The sequence below is a fragment of the Thamnophis sirtalis genome, unplaced genomic scaffold (assembly GCF_051295495.1).
Source record: "Thamnophis sirtalis isolate CommonGarterSnake01/CBP01778 unplaced genomic scaffold, rThaSir2_p1.2 scaffold_10, whole genome shotgun sequence".
Classification (NCBI taxonomy): Eukaryota; Metazoa; Chordata; class Lepidosauria; order Squamata; family Natricidae; genus Thamnophis; species Thamnophis sirtalis.
The window spans coordinates 27,404,647-27,428,378 of NW_028261390.1; the positions used below are offsets into that span (position 1 = coordinate 27,404,647).

The window sequence follows — 23,732 nt, forward strand, 5'->3', positions numbered from 1 at the left end:
TTTGTAATTTTAAGTTTATGTGGTTTGAGTTTGAGGTTTATTGGTTTTGTATGGCGCCCACTCCCGAAGGACTCTGGGCGGCTCACAATAAACAGGGGAGGGAATAAATAAGACAATACAAACAATTTTAAAATCCACAACAGTCACAATTAAGATGGGACTGGGTGCTTTAACAGCCCCCAGCCTGCCGAAACAGCCAGGACTTAGTAGCTTTACGGAAGGCCGGGAGGGTAGTAAGGGTCCAGATCTCCACGGGGAGCTCGTTCCAGAGGGCATGTGTATATCTATTTGTTCGATTTATTTAATCATTCATCTCACATATGTGGCTCACAAAGTTAAAACACACAAAATACAAAAAATAGCCAAAATGATACAATAACTATGAAAATACATAAAATTTTGATCTATGGAAGTGAAATCTAATTTATTATCAATATAACCATTTAGAAGGCTCCATACAATCATTACCAGATTCCCAAAACGATGGCAAAAACAAATCTTAAAGTCCTTCCTTAGATGCCAGTCTAAATTGCAGGGAAATGAGGTTACAAAGAGCAGAAAAGGCTCTCTTCTTGGATCCCATCAGATAAACATTCCTTATTAGATGTACCATGCCTTTCTGGCCATGGGATGGATATATGTAACCGGGGATGTGGTCCCTCACTATCAAATATTTTTTAAAGTTTAATTATTTCTCCTGTAACTTGATTAAAAGTATGTATTGACTGCTTTTTTAATTTTTGGTTATTTTTCATACATTTGTCTACAAAGGAATGTAATTATTATTTCAGAAAATATCACAAAAACATATAGATCTCACATTATTTTCCTTCTAAAATGAATAGACTATATGAAAGCCATAATTAACCTTAAACACACATTAAGAATTTTCTGCCAACAACAGATTGTTGTAAACATGTTTCCTCAAGTCACATTTTAGCAAGTACTCAGCCCTGTTATATCTTCTTTATTTTATCTGTGGAGTCATAATTTTCTATTAAGCATACTGACAAGAAAAAAGCTAAGCGTTCTGTGGTTCAGGTGAAGAGAACAGAAGGTGTAAGAATGGGAATGTTTTAAAAGTGCTTGTTTCGAAATTGAGAACTGTTTTATTACTGCCTGCCTGCAGTAATTGCTCTACTGTTTTCAAATTATTTTCTATAATGGCAATAGTACAAACATGCATGTTGTATGTTTGTGTGCCTACGTGTTATAGATATGTTGTTATACAATTGAGTTCTCAACATGCCAAATACAAAATGCATGTCATTTCATTGTTTTGTAGCAAAAGCAAATGTAGAACATTGTCATTATGCAAACCTAAGCTAAGCATTTATGAAGAAGCTTAAAGCTTACTGGCCCCAAAATTGTATTTCTACTACAGGTAGTCCTCAACTCATGACCACAGTTGAGCACAATTCCTTTTCCTTTGTTAAATGAAACAATTAAGTGAGTTTGACCCCATTTTACAACTTTTCTTGCCGCAGTTGTTAAGTAATTAAATTAGTAACACCATTGTTATGTGACTCTGGCTTCCCCATTGACTTTGTTAGAAGGTCCCAAAAGGTGGTTATGTAACCACATGCCAATTGCCAAGTATCCAAATGTTGATCACATGACCTGTGATCAGGGTGAATATTTGTCATACATCACTTTTTTCAGTTCTGTTGTAACTTCAAACAGTCACTAAATGAATGACTTTAAGTTGAGAACTACCTCTATACTATTGCTACAGAAGCTATACTGAAATTAATTATTATTACCCATTTCATTAATCATTAACCCCGATAATTTTTTTTAGACTAGTAAATATCATAGTATTTTAGCATACTGCCTGCCTTTATGACCTTAAGTTAGCTTTTACAAAAATATGGAAGCTATATACTTGCTTTGGTGGAACCCTAAAAATATTTACCTTCTTTAGAAAGAATATATTCAACTCAAAATATTCTAGTGAAACAGTCTGAGTTAATATATAAGATTTTGCACCTAAAATTTTTGCAAGACTATATGTGAGAATTGACCATTACCAACAACAAACATGGTAAATATACAATTAAAGGCTAAGGTAACTGTTTTAGTTGAAATATCAAGGACCTATTAGAAATGCATGACAGTAATCTGCAAATTGTGTGTCCCTTAATAATGTCCCTTGATATAAGATATGATACTTCCCACACAAGAGTTGGGTGTCTTCACAGGCTGCCAAGGGAAACATCCAGAAAATAAAAGGGATGGCAACCTCTGTTCGGAAGCTGAAAATAGAGCTGAATAAAACTTGTTCTATGGGAATGCTAAAAGAGAACAAAGAATGCTGTAATTGTAGATTGTTATAATCCTCTTAATTATAGCTCATCAAATTCTCAATGCAGTTAACTACATTTTTCTCAAATTGCACAAATGGCAAAGTTAAAGCAAAACATATTATCAGTTCAAATCATTACTTAGCAAGCTTGCACTTTATCAAGGGCAATATTTTCTTTCTTCTTTCAAGTATGATTATTTGTGATCAAGAGTTATGGAGTGGCTAGAAGTAGATAGTAAGGACATCTTTGAACTTATAACCCCTAAAAAAAGGAAGTGCCATAAAACAAAACATATTTGTTTTATTTGCTTGATCATCCAATTAGATTTTATATCAGTAATCAATAAATAGCAGAGCATTTCAAGGTTATAACTTTCCCTTTTTTTGCTGGCTAGTAAATGTTATTTAGCAAATATTATTTACATATTTATTTACTGGATTTATATCCCTCCAACTCCATGAGATACAATAAACTTACAAACCTCCACATCGTAACACAATTTTATGAATGGTAAAAGCATATGCAATAAATCTAAAATCAGCATCCGCAGTATCAAAACATCCTTGGAAAAAACTAGATATATTATAACAATTTATAATATAATTGCAATTCACCTAAATAATAATCATTGCACCTACCAAATTTATTAACATAAAGAAAACCACATGGTTCAAAATAAACCAATGCCAGCAAAATTATGTGAATTACCAAAGGTCCTCTGAAACCATCCATTTTATGGATGGCAATTTGAGAGGCTATTTTATAAAACCATTACACACACAAAAATTGTCCAGTTTCCCTTTGCCATTTGCTAAAATGTGGGATCCTCAAGCTTTTTTCCCATGAGATATATAACGTACTAGCAGAAGATGGCTGGTGCTGGCTTGAGGCTAAGACATAAAGAACTCTATAGATCAAAACCAGAATTCTGAATTGCACCTGGAAGCCTATTAGCAAGACCCAAGTGCAGATATTAAGTCCTTCTGGTTGACTTTGCCATGGATATTGTGTCACCTTTTGTACCAACTATAACTTCAGGTGGTCTTTAGAGCAGCAGTATTCTAATTGTGTGATGATGAGGTCATGGATGTCTATTGCAAAAGTTCACATGTTTTAGTCTAGTCACAACTAGAGCATCAACCAAAACTATGCAAACAACTGCTCAGCCACAGCCTATACTTGCCTATCCAGTGGTAGTCTGAACTCAGGAGAATCCCAAGTTGTGAACTTCCTTCTTTGGGGCAGCCTTTCTCCCTTAAGACAGAAGTTGGCCATAAATGTTATTATGCAAACAGTAACCCAATGTTGCTTGAGTTTAACTTCATCCTGTTTTCTCCTATTCAGATCTTTAAAGCCTGCTGGCAGTGGAACAAGATTTCCATAGCGCTGCTAATTTTGCTTAGGATCACACTGTAGATCTGGATATTGCTGATACTACCCCATAGCAACAGATGATCTCTTCCATTCATTAGTTGTTAAATAACAGGACAGAATAGACTGAACACTGACACAACCTGCGTAAGTAGTAAAAAGCCAATGATTATTAGGAAAAAGCTCAGTTATGATTAGAAATTAAAAGGAAGGTACTGAAACCTAAAACTTGTGAAATATATAACCATTCGTAACTAAAATGTCACTTTGCACAGAATGCTGTGGCACAGGTTGAGTGCAGCTTATTATGTCCATGTAATATCACTGCTCCACAAATTGCACTGGCTCCCAAGAGGCTTCTTGATACAATTCAAGCTACTTGTAGAAGTTGAGCAGGATGAGCCCAAGAAAGGGATCAAGCACATCATTTGTCTTGAGCTCCTTTCTGCCCACAAGAGATCTAACTCCAGCCCTCCTTGCATTCCGTTGACTCTTCTCTACTGCCATTCTGCTTTGACCATTAGTGGTTCAGATTTTTGTAGAGAGTACTAGCGTGTGATAAACCTTTATATTCACTTGAACTGCCTAAAATTCTGATTTCCTGCACTTGCCAGTAGTGGTTATCACCCCCCATAGAGCAAGATTGGGTTACTTGTGGGACCACTTTTTCCCTAGATAATCTACCTCTCCCACATTTTTGTATCTTTTATTTTTCCATTGGATAACTTTCTCAAAATTGACTGAAAACTACGTACAGCTGTCAAAATTGATATTAACATTTAACATTTCAGTTACATTAGCTAAAAATGCTGGTAGCCCAGCTATAAAGATGTTGCCCACAGGAAAAACAAAAATGTTTGTTGCAATATTATTTATTATACAAATCAGTCATACACTGCCAAAAACATATGAATTACTTTTGCTAAACTTTTGCCAGAAAAAGAAACCAAAGGTCCATGCAATGAGTCAAGACAGAAAACAAACCTATTAACAACTTCCAACTGATAATGCTACTTTATAACTTCCAATTCTTTATATGTAGTTCTTATAAATAAAATTATGCAATTCTGATAGTCTTTCTGATAAAATGGCTTATTTCATTCCCTGTCAGGGCACACTCTGCCCTAAAAAATGTCTTGTTTGTTCAATAACCTTTTCAGTAACTAATGTACTGAAATCTAACCAATTGCCTTACAGAAGCTGAACATTCAGGTTTTGGAAGGCATGGCTCCAACTAAACCTGTCTTGAAGACCTGAGTGGTTTGGTGATTCATCTAGATTGTACCTAGTTTTCTGAACTGCCTTGGGCACAATATGTTTTTCTATAAGAACCATTATTTGTATAATCATGTATGTTATCCTAAGACATTGATGAATAGGCAGCAGTATACAAGATGGGAACAACGGGAAGAACAAACTGCTTTTAAATTGTTGTGATGTAGGACGGAAGTGCATCCTCACAATGAGATCAGTCAACTCTCTATGGGGATTCTCAGTCAACCAGGTCATAGTTGTCCCAAAAGTGCTTTTCAAAGGGTAACTGGATTTTGTTTTTTTCCTTGAAGACATTTTCCTTCTCATTCAAGAAGTTTTTTCAGCTCTGAAGAAGAGCTGAAGAAACTTCTTGGATGACAAATGAAACCTTTTCAAGAAAAAAAACAGAAGCCAGTTGCCTTTTGAAAAAACACCTTTGATATAAGTTAACTATTTAATTTAGCTTTGGTCTCATTTGCATTAATGAGCTAGATTTTTATCTTAGCTATTTTATATTAAAGTCTGAGAGAATTCTGCAAAATTTAAATCTAGCAGCCAAGTTCTAACCTAGCAAATCTAACTATGTAAAGTTTGAGACTGGAGCCTGACAAATTAGGCAGGTTCTTTACTCTTTAGAAATATTTCATATATATTTTCAACTGTACTGTAAAAATTTCTAAGACTTTTGTGGAAGTGAGGATTGAATAATTATCCATGCCAGGCATAATGCAACATTAAAGCTGTGCCACTTTTTCCTAATTGCTTGTTATCCTAGAAAAGCACATAAACATTTTACCTAGGCACTTTTAATAACTACCTAATCTAATTCCATAAAAGTCTGCTTACGACTGCAGCTAATTTCTCTCCTCTTTCCAATATTTAAAATAAGGTTGACAATTATTAATCCGAAGCCACTGCCAACTAAGAACATTACAAGCTTTTATAGAAACTTCCAGGTAATATTGGTATCTATTCAGAATGTTGTAGTATATATTCTATCCAGAGTGTATTACCTGACATGCATAAAGTTTACTTGTTTATATTGTTATTTAATTTGTATACCTGCCCAAATCACAAAATGTGTCTCTGGACAGCTGACATTCATTTTAATACAAAGATAAAAATAAGCATAAAAGAACCACAGCAAGCCAATGTAAATCAGCACTAATGCCAAACCGCAACACATTTAAATTTCAATTGCTTAGGAAAAAAATAACTTTTTAAGACTTTACTGAAGATCAGCAGAGTCGAACAATTCAAATTCTGGGTAGTATGTTGTTCCCAAGGACAGGCATATCTTCTCAGTTCCATTAAACAGCTTGCCCACTCTGCCAAATTTCATGGAATTGGCTTAAACTAATTTAAAGGCTTCTACAAAGGAACAACTTAAAATTGGGGAGAAATCCTAGTCTACATTTCTGACTTTCTTATCTTCCACTGGAAGCAAAGCAAAACAAAAACATTTTAAGTAGGCACTTTTAATAACTACCTAATCTAATTCCATAAAAGCTAACTATTATTATAGTTAAATGACAGATTGAATTTGTGTATTATGCAATTAAAATTTTGTGGACAGATCCCAATTAAGCTGAGTTTACACAAGATATTAGAAACCATGGATTAACTAGCTTCACATCACATTCATATCAAGGGGTTCCCAAACTGTTAGGCATTATTTCCCAGAGCATTACAAGGAATTTAGAGGAGGTATTCATTTTTACAGTATATTTAATAAGATAGCACAAACAAAACAAGGAATAAAGTTTAAAGCAAAAAGCAAAATCAAATTTTGAGATATGGCTAAACTTGTGAGTCTTGCAGTCTGTCAGAACAATAGAGCAAACACAAAATAATATTGTAACATTTTGTGTAAACCTTGTGTTTCTTTATTGTATGTCTGACAATACATCAGATGAGGAAGTCCTGCTTTTATATCTACAGATAAGAAAAAATATCTGCAAAATCCAAGGCAGAATCATGGGTTTAAATTTCTCTCAATTTGGTAATGTAAAAGTTTCCAACGCATTGGCCAGATCAATTTGCCAATCAATTTCCTGATGCCAATGGCTTCCTTCCTTCCTTCCTTCCTTCCTTCCTTCCTTCCTTCCTTCCTTCCTTCCTTCCTTCCTTCCTTCCTTCCTTCCTTTGATTTCTGATCTCTGATGTTTCTGAGATATCCATATCACAACATCCAATTTATTAAACAGCAAGATTTTGGAAATCCTAGGTCATTCCTTTAACCTCTATGCTTTTCCTCCATCAGACACATGCTTCCTCTTTATGAACAGAATAACAGTAGTTATCCTTCAAATAATCACCCCACCCATTTAATTATGTTCCAGGTCATTTTTCAGTCTCTTTTCGAGCCCTTTGACTTTTCACCTTCTAAAAAGGTAAAGTGCTTATATGCAATTCAAGTTAGGAACTACATAACTGGATAAATTCTTATGATGGATGAAATCCTTCTGCCAAACGTTCAGGATTTACTTTTAACACCTCAATCCTTTTAGGATTCAGAGGTGAGACAGTACTAGTGCGAAACATAGCCGTCAAAGGTAACAATGCTATTTTTTGTTAATCTTTACTCTCGTTTATATTTAAGTGCAAGATATTTAAAAAGCAAAGTCCACTGCGCAATATTTCCTTAACGAGAACTACTCTACAACTTCTCAAATATCAGTAAGTACACATATTAGACTAACTCATTTTATCTTCAACAATAATGATCTGTTTATTGGTCTCATCATCATATACTTATGTTATCGTATCTTGTGTTTCTCTATCGAAAAAAGTGTGAGTTTGTAGAGAAAGGAGTTGGTAAAGCAAGGGAAAGGCTGATAAATTAAGGCTTCATTTCCAAAGATCTGAACCTTTTTAGCCAGCAGACAGCCATTTAACTCCCCTTGTGTATTATCTAGCATAAGGAATGGCAGAGAGAGGAAATAATAAACCTTCAATTCATGCAAAACATTTTACACTTCAAATCTATTTACTTTACTCTACTTTTTATCTACTTTTTCTGTTTGAAAAACTGTACAAATTGTTTTTTATCACATTTGTGCATTTCAGAGTGACAAAGTAAAGAACGGAAATCTGGACTGCATATTTCCAGACCAGCATAACATCATTCCTGGAGTTGATGTTGACTATCAACATATTTGTTAAACTATTTTATTTTTTATTTTTTAAATAAAACATCAATCGTTGTATGCTAAAGTTCTACTTTTTTCACTAGGAATCCATCAAAATATTAGAAATTGTGGATTTTTCAGGTACAGGATTTGTACAAAATAATTATGTAATACTGAAAAGAGAAATCTATGAAATCTACACTTGATCTGCAGCCACAACTGCACAAAAGGGCAAACAACATTGGATTTATTCTGTTTATAATACAATATTCAGAGGTCTATCTATTTAAAAATAACATTACCAAGCAGCACAACCATGCCTGTGTTTTATAAACAATTATTTATTTGTTTATTTATTTACTGTTTAGCCTGCATTTATTATTTTTAAAAATAACTCGTTGGTGAGCATACTTAATATGCCCTTCTTCTATGATTTGCTCCAGAACAACAACCTTGTGAGGTGAATTGAGCTGAGAGAAGAAGGTGATCAGCCTAAAGTCACTCAACCAGCTTTAATGGTTTCCTAGTTTCTAGCCTAGTTCCTTAACCAGTATACTTCACTACACAAAACTGTTTATTAACTTGAAACATTTATAAAATCTTTTTACAAATGCCACACAGAGACCCTAATTTAAAAGTTTTTGTTTTCTCTTATATGTAATTTGTAATAGCCACAGCCTATTTCATTTTATCATTCAGCATGCAGTCCCAGTGTCCTAGTCATCTCTTGGCTGGATTATTGCAACACGTTATAGTACAATTACTTGAAAGGTATTTGGAAGGTACAACTGGTACCGAATGCAGCAGTGCAGATAGTTCTGGAAATCCCTCTAGTAGCAAATATAACACTGCTGTTCCACACTGGTTGCCAATTTGCTTCCAGGTCCAAGGTTATTACCTATAAAGCTCTTTACGGCATGGGTTCAGGATATCTAAGGAGCGATATAACCCAAATAAGATTAACCCATCCCACTCGCTTTAACAGAAGACACCTACTTTGGATTCCATCTGCCAAAGGATTTGAGTTAGCAGGTTCCAAGAGAAGAATCTGCTTTTCCACCCTTTTGAATACTTCCCTCCTGCTCACATTCCTTATCTTTTAAAGCAGCCTAGCTTAGCTCTGCCAGTTATCCTAGATCCCTGGCCTATAAGGACATTCTAAGTTGGGGTGGCTGACAGGATGTAAGGTGATGAAATGTTATGAATTATATTAATATAGACCTGTGCTGGCGAGCCTATGGCATGCATGCCATCTGCAGAGCAGCAGCAGAAGCCCCGGACCTGGCCCTGCAGGGAGAGTTGCCCAGGATGTGAGGACTAGGAGGCACGTGAGCGGGGGGGGGGGGGGGGACACAGGCACTCACGCAAAAAAACCCTCCGGCTGGGCAAAGCACTACTCACCAACCCAGCAGTATCCTGAAGCCGCCAAGCCATGTGAGTGCCAGTCCCCCCACTCACGCAGCTTGGCGCCTTTGGGATACCAATGGGTCGGTGAGTGGTGCTCTGCCCAGCTGGAGAGGGAGGTTGCTGGGTGGCTGCTCTCTTGCGAGTGGGCTCCCAAAGAGGCTGACTCCAAAATAATAAGCCCCCTCCCCGATAATAAAGCCAAGGCCATATTTCAGGGGCCAAAAGTAAATAAGACCTTGTCTTATTTTCAGGGAAACACGGTAGGTAAAACAGAAGCAACAACTGCTTAAAAAAGAAATTGTACAGGAATTAAACTGAATCTGAAAGACTGAAGTAGCATTTTTTGAAATACAAATAAATGCTTGAATATCCTCAAAACATCAAACAAATACGAAGGTAAAATAAAGAAGGCAAAGAATATCAGAAGAACTCCACAAACTGAATAAATTCTGTAGGCTAGGAAAGACTTTTTCTAGTTATTCCAGACATGGAAGGAAGTATGACTGTACCAATTATCTTAATCTAGTGTCAATATATATTTCACAATGATTTCACCTAAGATTCTACTCATTTGAGATTCCAAAGAGATTTATCCATCTAATGACACAATCCAAAAGCTCAACAGCTGATCAAATCTTTCCAATTGGAGCACTATAATAGTTTTTAAGAAGCAGCATTCCAATGACACCAATGAGGAAAATTGTATGGAATAAAGAAAAACCAAGCAAAGCATAGAATTTCTTGCCAAATCAAAATAAACCCAAACCAATTGTTTCTAAATAAATTTGTAAAAGTCTATATTTCACATTAGGATAGTTGGGTGACAAAGCAAACTTATTTCCAGTCTTAAGATAATCAATAAATCAACTGAAAATTAAATAACGTTAAACCCAGAAACAATTAGGAAAGCAATGACGTTTATTTCTGGAAGAAAATAAGATGTTCGAAATACTTGGATCACAACAGAAACTATAAACAGAGACAAAAATTACGCAACTTTTTTGTTTACAGAAAAAAACCCAAGAATACAAATATGTCTAGAAAGAGCTATCTTTAGCTTTTTTTATTCTAAAACTTTTCTTCTCCCAATTTTTATATGAATGATACTCTCATTATAACAAAAACATATTGCTTTCTTAGTAAAGAAAATGAAAGTGTTAATGCTTTAAAAATAAGCTATTAACTCATTTCTGCTGAAAGAAACAAGAAAATATTTTAAACAATCATTAGAACCTGCAGCTAAATAAATATACATTTCTTCATTAAGAGTTAATATTAAACTAGCCTCAAAAAAGCTCATTAAAATGCCTTTGATAATGTTGATAAATTGACCGTTGGCTTACCTGAATGGTCGTTCTCTAGGCGCTGCGGGAGTGTCCAAGCACAGTGTCCAAGCACAGGTTAACTTCAGCTTGCTGCCCAAGGATTGAGTTTAAGATTATTGTAGCTCCGCCTCTTGCTTGCCTCAGAGGCTCAGTTTCGAAAAACAAAGGTAAGTCCCAAATGATCCACAATTGCGATAAAGTCCAAGTCCAAACCTCCAAGCGGAGATGAAAAAAGGGGCCTCGCGGCCCCACAGCAAGGATGGGGTTGGACACTCCGCAGCGCCTAGAGAACGACCATTCAGGTAAGTCAGCGGTCATTCTCCTAGGCACTGCTTGGAGTGTCCAAGCACGGGACATGCCAAAGCTATGTGGTGGTTCTGCTCAGCCAGTCCGCTGTCACGTTGTCCTCACTCGAAATGTGATCTGCCTGTAGCGAGGATAGGTGCTTTTCTGCCCAATGTCCCAGAGCTTCCGCCTCTGTCATCAGAGCCAAGGACTGTGTGCCGCCCTGATGGTTGATGTATGCCTTTGTGGCGATGTTGTCAGTCAGAATCAGCACATCGCGGCCCTTGACCCGACAGATGAAGTGGCGTAAGGCCAACCTGGCGGCCCAGAGCTCCAGCCAATTTATGTTGTGGGCGAGGTCCATCTACGACCATCTTCCCTGGACAACCTGAGTCTGGAGGTGGGCGCCCCAACCGAAGAGACTGGCATCCATTGTTATGATTAGGAGCTCTGGCTTCCTGAAGTAGGTACCCTTCAGAAGGGCATCCGTCTGCCACCACCTGCAAGATCGGAGTACCTTCGGAGGAAGATTCACCACTCTCCTGGAGTTGCTGGCCTTGCGTCTCTGGAGCGGCAGCAGGAACTACTGGAGTTCTCGTGTATGCAGTCGTGCCCACGGGACCACCGAGATGCATGACACCAGTTTCCTAGCAGCTGGGAGAGGGAGATGATCGACGCTGACCCCGTCGAACGGATGGTTCTCACCAGAGACCTGATGCTGTTCACTCTCTCCTGCGTGAGGAAAACCTTGCAGTCTCTGGAGTCGATCACCACGCCGAGATGTTGAATCCTGTAGGTTGGGGTCAGGTGGCTCTTGGTGAGGTTGACCAAGAACCCATGGTGTTGCAGGACTCGGATGGTGATGTCCAGGTCCTTTTGGGCCTGCCCTCTGGACGACGAGTGGATGAGGATGTCATCCAGGTAGCATTCCAATCTTACTGGGAGAGAATGGAGATGTGCAGCGATGGCGGCTAGTAGCTTGGTGAAAGTTCGTGGGGCCAACGAAAGACTGAAGGGGAGGGCTCTATACTGGAAGTGGTGATTGGCAAACTGGAACCTCAGGAACTTGCAATGTGCCAGGTGGATCGGGACGTGCAGGTACACCTCCTTCAGGTCTATAGAAGTCAGGAGATCATCCTGCCTGACGCAACCCAGAATGGTCTGAAGAGACTGCATCTTGAAGCGCTTGTACGCCAGATGCTTGTTGAGTTTCTTGAGGTCCAGTATGGCTCTCACCCCCCCCCCCCGATGACTTGGGGACCAGAAACAGAATGGGGTAGAACCCCCTGCCCTCCTGGCCCCTGGGAACCTCCTCTATAGCCGCTATCTCTAGCAAATGATCTATCTCTGCCCTCATGAGCTGAAACTTGTGGGCAGACCTGGGAGTGGCACGACGGACAAAGGCCTCAGAGGAAAGGATAGGAATTCCAGGGTCAACCCGTGACGGACAGTATTCAGAATCCAGGTGTCCGTCATGGTCTCCTCCCATTGTGTGGCATAAAGTTGGAGTCAGCCGTCTATGGGAGGGTCCCGGTTATGGTCACTTTGGTTTCTGAAAGGAACGATTGGCGTACCCCTCTCGGAATGGACTACGGTTGCCCTGCTGCCTGTTCTTGTCCCTGTAGGAGGATTTATCCTGGGAACGGTCTTGGGGCTGGACATAAGGTCGACTGGGTCCCCCAGAAGAGGTGGAGAGCTCTACACTCCGAAAGGAGTTCCTGCGAAAGTGCTGACCCTTATGGTCCTGTTTCTTGGTGACTGCAGGCAGGATCTTACACTTATCCTTGGACTCGATTAAAAATGGGTCCAAGGCCTCCCCAAACAACTTTTCCCCTTTGAAGGGAGGAGAAGTGAGCTTCCACTTTGCCTTCACGTCCGCCTGCCAGTGGTGGAGCCACAGTAGGCGGCGTGAGGTTACGTTAGAGGCAAGGGCTCTAGAGGAGAACTTTGTGGCACTGAGTGAGGCGTCAGCCGAGTACTCAACAGCTGCTATTATCTTGTTGATATCCTATCTCGCCCTGGTATCCCCTGCTGGTAGGCCTGACAGGAATTTGCAGAGCCAGAACAGAGCTGCCCTGTTGAAGTATGAAGAGGACGAAGAAGCCCTCATGGCCCAAGCAGTGGCCAGGTGGGTCTTGCTGACTCTGCCCTCTTGTCCTCAGCTTTTAAACCTCCCAGCAAGTCCGCTGGAAGAGTAGAACTAGAAGTGAGAGAAACAATGGGGTCATCCACTTGGGGGAGATTCAGCAGCTCCTCCAGGGGACCCTCCATGGTGTAGAGCTTTCTATCCGTCCCATTGGGTTAGCCATGGAACCCGGTTGGGTCCATTGGCGCTGAATGATGTCCAGAAACAACTGTGGAGCTGGGATCAGATCCAGGGGCGGAGGAACCTCCTTAAATAACCCTGCACCTAGATAGGGCGTTGGTACTTACCTGATACGCCTCTTCTCATAGGGGGGGGAGGAGTATCCAGGATGGGTGTTGACTTTGTCCTCTCATGATTGGATGAGTCAGATAAGCTCTTTGGGTAACGCCCCCTGGCCAGCAGGACTACCCATTCTTTTGACGAAGAGCTCCATCCGACTCGTTGCACCATTCACTCCAGACTCTTAATTCAGTTCTTAGCTTTTATCGTCTTCAACATCAATATTTATATAACTTCATAAACTGTGAACATAAAACTTAGTCGTACAAACATAGTCAGGGAGGGACTGGATACTCCTCCCCCCCCTATGAGAAGAGGCGTATCAGGTAAGTACCAACGCCCTTTCTCCATAGTGAGGGGGGAGGAGTATCCAGGATGGGACGTACCAAAGCCTGCACGTCCCTAGGGAGGGAGACCCCAGAGGCCCCATGTCCCCCGCTTGTGCCAGTTGAGGCGTGGGCTCCGCCCTGTGAACCACCTGCAACGCCCTGCGTCCAAGAGGCCCTGCGTCCAAGAGGCTTTTGCCCTGCGGGGTAAAAGAGTCCAGTTTATGGTTCCTAGCAAAGGGAGAGGGGGAAGCCCACGTGGCTGCCCTGCAGATTCCGGCCAGGGCTGTCTGCGTGGCCCAGGCCCTGGATGTGGCTGCGCTCCGCGTGGAGTGAGCTGTGATATGATTGGTGTCTGTAAGCCCTGTGATTGGTATGCAGTGGCAACGCAGGTTTGCAACCACCTACCTATTGTGGTGAAAGTCACACTGTTACCCAGGCCCCTATTTGGAAGGAAACAAACAGAGCTTCGGATTTCCTGACTGGCCTGGTTCTCCTGAGATAATCCTCAGGGCCCTCCTTATGCCCAGAGTGGGCCCCTTCTTTCCCCCCCGTCTGGACAGAAGTTGGGCAAATCAGTTCCTGGGTTTGATGGAAGCAGAAGCCCACCTTGGGATGAAGGACGTAACCCCACTCTGTCTTAGTGGGGGAAGCAGAGACCCTCCCCGGTGGAGAGCTTGCAGTTCATATATCTGCCTGGCGGGGGGGATGGCCACCAGAAAGGCCACCGTGAGAATCAGGAACTTAAGGGAAGCTGTTCGTAAAGGCTCAGATGGAGCACCTATTGGAGCGTCCCCTGCCCTGTGTAAGTCCCGGGAGTGGTACTTGAACACTGCGTGCGGTTTGGGGTTGGAAGCCCCCTTGAGGAATTGTCTGACCACAGGAAGGTGAGTCAAGCTCTGGTTCCTGCCACGCAGGACAACTGGCGAGAAGTCTGGGACCTGTCTCCTAATTGTGTTAGAAGCTAACCCTCTGTCCCGGCCTGCCTGGAAGAGGTCCAGAATCTGAGGCACTGAGGTCTGGCTAGGATTGTGCCCCAGGGAATTACACCATGAGGCAGAGGCCTGCCACATGGAGCCATATATACGCTCTGTGGAAGGTGTGAGGGCAGTCTGGATAGTCTGCATCACCCTGGGGGGGGGGTCTTTCCCCAGGATGCTCCGTTCCAAGAGCTAAGCGGTCAGCTGGAGCCATTGACGGTCTGGGTGCTCCAGCGACCCCTGGTTAAGGGATATTCCCTCCAGGGGGAATCTCCATGGCCTCTCCGTTGAAGGCGACTGGAGCTCTGCAACCACAGTCTCCGGGGCCAGAGAGGCGCCAAGAGAACCCCTTCTGCCCCTTCCCGAAGGGTTTCCCATATGACCCTGGGGATCAGGGGTAAGGGCGGAAGGCATACCGACAACCCCTGGTCCAGGGGCTTCGCAGATCGTCCGCCCCTTCTGCCCCCCCCCCAATGTCTGGTACCTGGAGATGACCCTCAGGAGCTGAGCGTTGAGGGCGTGGCGGATAAGTCGATCTCCGGGTGTCCGAAGCACTCTGCCATTTCCTTGAAGATTGCTGGCTGCAGCTTCCGCTCCAAACTGTCCCCTTGGTCCGGCTGAGCCAGTCGGCTCTGATGTATCCCACCCCTGCTATATGTTCTGCCCTCAGCGAAAGTTGTCTAAATTCATAGGCTATCTGAGGTGCTTCTGCGATCTCTCATAGTCGGGCATCCCATTCTGAGTTTGTGGTGGGTTCTGGCATGGGGACCAGCCTATCTGACCCTTTTTTCCCCCCGGCCATAAGGGTGCTATGATTCTATGGCTAGGATTAGCGCAGAGTTATTCTGAATGTAAACACCGATGGAGTTTAATGGGCGGCCACTAGAGTATGTGTAACGATGAAGAGAGGGAAGCTAAGGCTCACAATAAAGGCCTGCCACAAAGGTAAAATAATAATAATAACAAGAATCACAACAACAATAATAATAATAAAATAAAATACAAAAAGGGGGGCAGCTTCCCGCCTGATAAACCAAGAAAGATTAAGGAAACAATTGGTCCCTTGCTGGGAGAAAGTGGCCCGAAGGTGACAGGCAGCTGGGGTAGAGCCGAACTATTTAACTCGTGCTTGGCATCTGTCTTTACCAGCAGGGATAAACTATCCAACCTATCAAAAACAGCACCCCAAATTCAGATTAGTGACCCAAGATGAGATAGGGAAGAAATGGTAGCCTGTCTATCTTAGGCAAGGTCCAATTCCCAGGACCGGGTTACACCCCAGGGATCTGAAGGAGCTGGCGGATGAGATCTCCAAACAACTGAAACTATATCTGTCAGAGCTCCTGGAGTACCGGAGAACCACTATAGAATTGCTGATGTGATTCCCCCCCTTTCGAAAGTGAGAAAACCGGCTCGAGAGCCCAAAGCCAACATGGGTTTGTCAAAAACAGATCATACTAGACTAGCCATAATGAATGTTGTGTTTTATAGTTAATTTTTTTATTCACGTTTCTTTATGTCTTGTTTTGCACTCCCTTCCCCCATTGTTGTAAGCCGCCCTGAGTCCCCTCAGGGAAAAGGGCGGCCTATAAATGTTCAATAAATCTAAATCTACAAATCTTCTTAGATTACGGTGACAACCCTAGTGGACCATAGGAATGCCATTGATATAGTTAACTTGGACTTCAGCAAGTCCTGATAAGGTAGACCATAACCTACTACTAGATAAAGTAGAAGACTGAGGATTAGACCTAGTCACACCAGGTGCCTTGGTAACTGGTGCACACGCCTGTACTCCTCAATGGGACTGCCTCTTCATGGAGGGAAGAGGGCAGTGAGTCCCCCAAGGCTCAGTGTTGAGCCCAGTACTCTTCAACATCTTCATCAGTGATTTGAATGAGGGTGTTAGGTGTGTAAGCTAACATTTGGGATAGCAAAATAAATGCCATGATAGTAGTACTGTTTCTTTAAGAACTGCTGTTATCTCAAGCGGTCATGAGAAGGGGCCAGAATGACTGTTAGCTCTCTGTTTGTTAAATGCTGATGGGGGGGGGGTCATCAGGTTAGCAGGTGACCCCAAGCTGGCAGGAATAGCCAACACTTCAGAATACAGGCTAAAGATGCAGAAGGATCTTGGTATCCTTGAACATTGGGCACTACCTAGGGAAATGGGATTCAAGAGGTAAGGTTCTACCTTTAGGCAACGAAGGTGAAGTGCACAGGTACAGAATACCTTGCTCCACAGTAGTAACTGTGAAGGGGATCTTGGAGTCCTGGTGGACCACCCTTTAATATGAGCCAGCGGTGTGCAATAGCTGCCAGAAAACCTAACACAGTTTTTGGCTGCATAAACAGAGGAATAGAATCAAGCTCCCGTGAAGTGTTCATTCCCCCTTATAAGGCCTTGGAAGGCCAGATTGGAATTCTGCATTCAATTTGGTCACCATGATGTAGAAAGGATGTGGGGGTTCTAGGGAGAGTGCAGAGAAGAGCAACAGAGGGATCAGGCTGGAGGCTAAAGCCTATGAAGAACGGTTGCAGGAATTGGGCAGGTCTAGTTTACTGAAAGGAAAGACTAGTGGAGACGTGATAGCAGTGTTCCAATATCTCAGGGGTTGCCACAGGGAAGAGGCAACCTGATTATCCTCCAAGGCATCTGAGTGCAGAATTAGAAGTAATGGGTGGAATCTAATAAGGAGAGAAGCAACTTAGAACTGGGGAGAAATTTCCTGACAGTTAGACAATTAATCAGTGGAACAACCTGCCTCCGGACGTTGTGAATGCCCCAACAGTGGAAGATTTTTAAGCAGCTGTTGGATGGTAATAGCAATAGCAGTTAGAATTATATACTGCTTCATAGGGCTTTCAGCCCTCTCTAAGTGGTTTACAGAGTCAGCTGTTAACCATTGAGCTACAGGGCTGACTAGTAATGATAGCCATTTGTCTGAAATGGTGTAGGAATTTCTGCTTAGGCAAGGGGTTGGGCTAGAAGACCTACAAGGTTCCTGCCCCCTCTGCTATTGTATTGCATAGTATTGTATTGTATTGCATTTGCTCTTTGCCTATTCACCCCCACCCTTGGAAAGCCTTTGGGGAGGGGGGGTAATCTCTAACCTGATTGGAGGTTCTTCTGTCTCTCCCTGGGGGCTGAATACTCTTCCTTGGCTTGGCCACGTGGGGCCCCTCCCCCCTTCTTTCCAAATGGTTTTGCAGGGCAATTGCCATCGCCCCGCCCTCAGAACTTAGCCACAAAAAACAGCTTTTGTTTTGCCTCCTACTCAGGGACTTCCCGCCCCTCCCCCCTCCTTCTCCTACTCAAGGAGAATTTTCTTAAGGGTGAAGGAGACTTAGCCCCCCCCCCAAAAAAAGCAGCTCTTGCTGGAAGCCTTTTTCTGATGGCATTCTCGCCAAGCCCCTTTCTCCTCCTTAAAGGAGAGCGTCCTTAAGGGTGGGGGGGGGCTTTTCCTGTTACTATGCAGTTAGAAAGGGAGAGAACGGACTTTTAGGCAGGATTTCTGAAGCACCAAGCCGAAGGGAATCCTCCTCTGGGAGGTGAGGAGTTCTCAGGTTGGGGGGGGGGGGGTTCGTGCAGTCTTGATTCATCTAGGAAGTAGGGGGGGGAGATCCACCGCCTGCCTCTAACTCCCTTAACAAGCCTCCTGTTGGCCCTTTGCTGCATCCCCCGCCCTTGGCTAATGCCTCTGCGATGGTTTCTCACCTTTCAAGGGCTCCACAAGCCTCCGGTTGTGGCTGGAGGGCTGAGAGTTGAGGCTCTGAGCTGCTGGGGGCAGCCATCTTGGACCATGTGGTTTCAAGATGGCCCCGGCTCCAAATTCAAACGGCTCCTCCTTGCTGGAGCACATGGAAATGGCTTTTGCCTTTGCAGGCTTGCCATGGCTGCAGCTCTCTCCCCTGCCTCCCAGGCAGCTCTTTCTAAGCCTTTCCGGCTCTCACCTTGTCGGCTGCCAGCACAGGTGTTCCAGGGTATTTTAGCCAGCTTCGTGGCTCAACCCGAGGGGAGCAGAGGAGCGCTTCTGCTCCTGATTAGCCTCTGCATCAAGGGCTGCTTCTAGGAAGCATATTGCCCTCTCCTCCTGCCTGCCCGGCAATTGTCCTCCCTGAGTGACTCCGTCTCACTCAGTGGCCAGGGCAGCGTGCCGCCCCAGGGGGCTTGTGGCAGTCCAATCCTTGCAGGAGGAGGCTGTGTTCGATGAAGGGAGGCAGGATTCGCCGGATCCAAGTTTATTTTCCTTACTCCTTTGTAAATTACTGGAGTTACTGAGTAGTGCAACTTTTCCTTGAGATGAGTCAGAAGAATGGGTAGTCCTGCTGGCCAGGGGGCGTTACCCAAAGAGCTTATCTGACTCATCCAATCATGAGAGGACAAAGTCAACACCCATCCTGGATACTCCTCCCCCCTCACTATGGAGAACTTGTGGGCCTACCGTTTCTTTGGCACCCTGAACAGAAGGGGGCTTATCTGCCGGGGCTGGGAGACCCATTTGGGGGCCAGCAGCCCGAGCCTTAGTAAAGATAACCCTGAACACGGAGGGCTTAAAGAGGCTGGAACTCGCAGCTGGTTGAGGAGCGGGGTTTTCGTCATCAGAGAGGTCCAGAGCATCTTGCTCTGTCTCCTCTCCGTCTGACACTTCACAGAAGCCCAGAGGAAAAGCGTGCCAAAACTTGAATCCAAAATGGCGGCCGTATGCGTGCGCCAAGAGCGACTTTGGGGAAGTCTGAGGGGCCTAATGCCCCTTGCGATGGGGACCCTAGCTCCCTACCTGTCCCCGTGCCCTTGCTAACGGCTGCTAAACGAGTCCCCAACGTGTGTGGCTGCAAACCGAGTCACGGGGTTCAGCAGCACTCCAGGAAGGCTGTCCACGCGTTCCGGTATCAAGGCGATTAAACAGAGTCAAAATAAAATAAGAAACAGAAATACTACAAGGAACTAACTAAAAAACACTGAAAATAAACTTTTAAAGGAGCTACACTATACTGTCTCAAAGGAAAGGTGGGTTCCAGCTTGCTGCGCAAGGCCTGGATCCCCCCAAAAACGTCCTGTAGGGCGACTGAGCTTTTTGAAAACTGAGCCTCTGAGGCAAGCAAGAGACGGAGCTACAATAATCTTAAACTCAGTCCTTGGGCAGCAAGCTGAAGTTAACCCGTGCTTGGCCCTGTGCTTGGAAACTCCAAGCAGCGCCTAGGAGAAGAGGTTTATTTATTAGACATAATTTTTGTATATGTTAGTTGCAGGTTACTGGCGTTAGATGGCAAGATGCTTCCAACCATAATGTTCCTGTGGAAGCCAACCTTGCTTAACTATCAGATCACCACACAGTGTTAACAAACAGATTTTTTAAAAATAGCAATTTATACCTTTACACAAGGCCTGATGAGTCAACATACAAAAGCTTAAACTGATACTTTCTGCAAACACCCAGACAGGGTAGGGACTGGTAATACAGAGAGGTTGGACTAGTTTGAATCCCTTTTTATGGTTTCTGGAAAAGCTTCTGATCAAGAGAGCTGAAAGCTGGCAATACAGGTTTTGACATAGGAAATCATATGTAAGCCACAGGATAGGTATTTCCCTTTTAAAATATCAATGAAAACCCATGTTCCTCTTCCAACTGATCCCCACCCAAGGTCTACAATTTAGATCCACACTCTGTAGTTCTAGGGTCACCAAAAATATTAAGAAGACTTTGCGAACAAAGATTGCCTATACCTACTCTTGATGCTGTTGAACTGTTATTCTCAATAGTGGTAATGCTACCACCCAGAGTCCATTTAGATTCGGCTGTTTGCAAGTATGATGGCATCTCACTTCAGAAAAGGCCACATTTGGCGCACTAGCCTAAGTTTAGGGGGGGGGGCAATAAAATTCTTGGTCACAGCGTATATCTGGTATTAAAGTAGGATCCATGCCCAGAAGAGCCCTTGGACTTCATCCTGTTCTTTCTAGAGAAGTGAGGATTTCAAAGTTTTAATTAATCCATATGATTATTTGATAAATCACCATTCTGTATTAAATTTAATCTGTACTGGTTTCTTCCCATCCTATTCCCCACAGACACTATGTAAAGCCCACTTCAAGCCCTTTCTTAATCACAGGTAGAAATGTAAAATGTACCTTGTGTATCCAATCACATTTGGCCAATAAAGAATTCTATTCTATTCTATATTGCTGATATCTTATCTCAGATGACAGACGACCTTTCCCAGCAGTTTTAAATAGTTAAATAGAATGAAGGAAATTTCCAAAGCGCCACCTCCCCTGCCCTTGCCCAGATTTCAGCAATACACACTAGGACTGCCTTTTTGTCCTTGATTAAATAGAGGAATATAGCATTGCTGAACAAATATCTTGCATTTAGCAGCAACAGACCAGACTATGATTCCCAGAAATTGGGACTAGCACTGAATTGCTGATCCTTCTTGCCTGGAACAGCCCATCCAATGCTCCACATAATGTTGTTTTTACTGCTCACTGTTACAATCCTTCGCCCAATTTACTTCTTCTTACTCTACCTTCTCTTGCCTCTTGAGAGTATTATTCCACCAAATACAGCAGCCTTAAAAAAAATAACACAACAGCCTCACCCCCCACCCCCCACTTTTCACAGCACAAAGTCAAATCCCAGCCCTGCCCAGAAGCTGTTTGCAAAGAAAGGGACCTTTCTTGGCAAAGAGTGGACTGACTGTGAGTGGCAGAAAAAGGGAAAAGGGAGGTGAGTGTTGAAAAGGGCTGAAAAAGGATCAGTGAAAAGAAGCACTTGAATGTGCTGCAGTCCCTTTTAAGTTGCTTTGTGCTTTTTCATTTTTCCATGCAAAGCCAGCCACATATGGCCTAGCATCCAGGTTGGGCATGTCTTGTCATCAGTGGGAGAAAGAAGATGGATGCAGGAGTCAAATGGAGAGTGCAGGGCAACCGGGACTGGGCTGGGACAACTGAGGTTTCCTGGGATGTGGAAAGCAACCCAAAGCCACACTGTTCTCATGCTGCCTGCTGTCCTGAGAGGTAAGGTGGTCAAAAAAGCATAGATGAGGGAAATAGGAAGGTGTGGTTGCAGGTAATCTCTTACCTCATTGAGAGTTGGGTCTGAGAAGGACCAAGCCCAGAATGGCTTGAATTGGGATGGATCCTCTGTTAATGACCAGTAGGATTCACTTCAAGACAGCCATAGGGATTGCCATTGCTAAATAATGTAAACATGTGATGTGTTACTTTACCACAGCATTGGTTATTGACCAAAATTACGGTTCCAATTATGGTTGTAAATTTAGTACTTTAGTGGACTGTACTCCTTCTGAACCCCAGTCTGTAGATATATATCTTGGATATCATCATCATATCTAGCAGCTTCATGTAAATATGAAAAGGAATAGAGAAGCATTCCCTGCTGTTTTATCAGTTTAAGAACTGCTACCTCCTTGATTCAGAATGGCTTCATGTTATAGACATTACTATATTCAAAGGAAGGAAAGCAAAGCTGATTAAATTATCAGGTATTTTGCTTCTAGTTTACGAGTTTCCACTAGAATTGCATCTCAATGTTTCCACCCCATTGCAATTATGAGGACTAAGTCTGCTTTTCTACAGAAAGCTGGAAATGAAGGTCCAATTCCCCATATTAATAGGTACATATTTACATATAAAGTACTTGACCTCACAGGAAGAACAATGTGCATTATATTTTTAAGAAGTATCTTTTTGTTCTCATTTAAATTAGCTAAGAATTTTGCCTGCATAAAGTCTTAAACACAGTAACTGCTCATTTAGCAACTATTTTAATTGTCAATCACAGGTCTCTCTTTTTCTGAGTAGAAGGGACTCATCGAAGGACTGAGTCTAAAGCTTAAACGACGTTATCAGACCCAGTCCTCGCAATGAGTGGGTGAAGGTTAACCCAGTCTGGATGCTGCCTCCACCACTAGGGAGAAATCTATGTTTTCAACCCTTCATTTAGGAAAAGCATTGTTACTAAAATATATGTCACCAACTTCCAGTGGCTCTGGGCCCTTTACAAATGATTTAAGACATAAAAAATGGCAATAAAAACAAAAAGAAACAAAAATGATAGATGGCAGGAGAACAAACTAGGTAGAAGCAAAAGAAAACAACCTAAATTAAAAGGAGGCCTTAGTCATTCTCCAAAGGTTTGAGTGAACAGTCAAATCGACAAGCAAGGTTTCATTGTAAGTAATTAGAAAGATAATTTTGTCTTTAAACCTTAAATGAAAGAAAGAATCTACTCCATGCCCTGCTTACTTTAAATAGATACTTTAAAAAGCTCATAAAGCCATTTGTCATCAAAAAATTGAAATGGGAAATCATAAGGGACCTCATAACCCATTACTGGATCCCAAAGAGTAACTGCACCAACTGTAAGAGCTGCCACTATGCAATGGGAAAATGGGATCTTTGACTAACTACAAGTGAAAATACATCCATGGGAAGAATAGAGAACTAAGCATCTCCATTATCAGCTGACACAACATCTCAGGTCAAGACTAAAGGATCAAAGAGTACATTGTTCCCACAGAACCTCTCTTAATAAGCAGATAACTTATTTGTGCTCTAGGCAGCTGCTCCTTATGAACAGACAGGACAGCAGTTTCCCCAAAAGTTTTGAATCTACAGGTAGGAGACAAAGGGAAGCCAACATGCTTTCAACTGTGGCAGAGCCTTTGAAAGATATTGGTTTCGTTAACCTCACTTTTTGGAATCTAACTATTTTAAGGAACACAGAGAACTTCAAAATGACAAGTTTGAAAAATTACCTGTAAATTTACCTTACCCTTCAATAAAAGAGAAATGAATGCTTAAGAATGTAAAGAATTGGAAATAAATGTGAAAAACCTAAGTAAGATTTTGATCTAAGTTATAAATGAATTAAAATACTAGACAAATTTGAATTA

The 23,732-nt window shown here is 42.4% G+C and overlaps 1 protein-coding gene across 3 annotated transcripts in view; it reads right to left on the reverse strand.

Annotated features, from left to right (window-relative positions):
- Nucleotides 1-23,732, reverse strand: part of ARHGAP10 (Rho GTPase activating protein 10) — a 106,951-nt gene that overhangs the window by 79,050 nt on the left and 4,169 nt on the right. The window contains exon 1 of one of the 3 annotated variants that reach the window (XM_087724329.1): nt 21,896-21,987. The exons of the other annotated variants lie outside the window; for them this stretch is intronic. The gene's annotated coding sequence lies outside the window, so the exon portion shown is untranslated. Of the gene's footprint in view, nt 1-21,895; nt 21,988-23,732 lie in introns of those variants that run through there. 3 annotated transcript variants of the gene reach the window in all.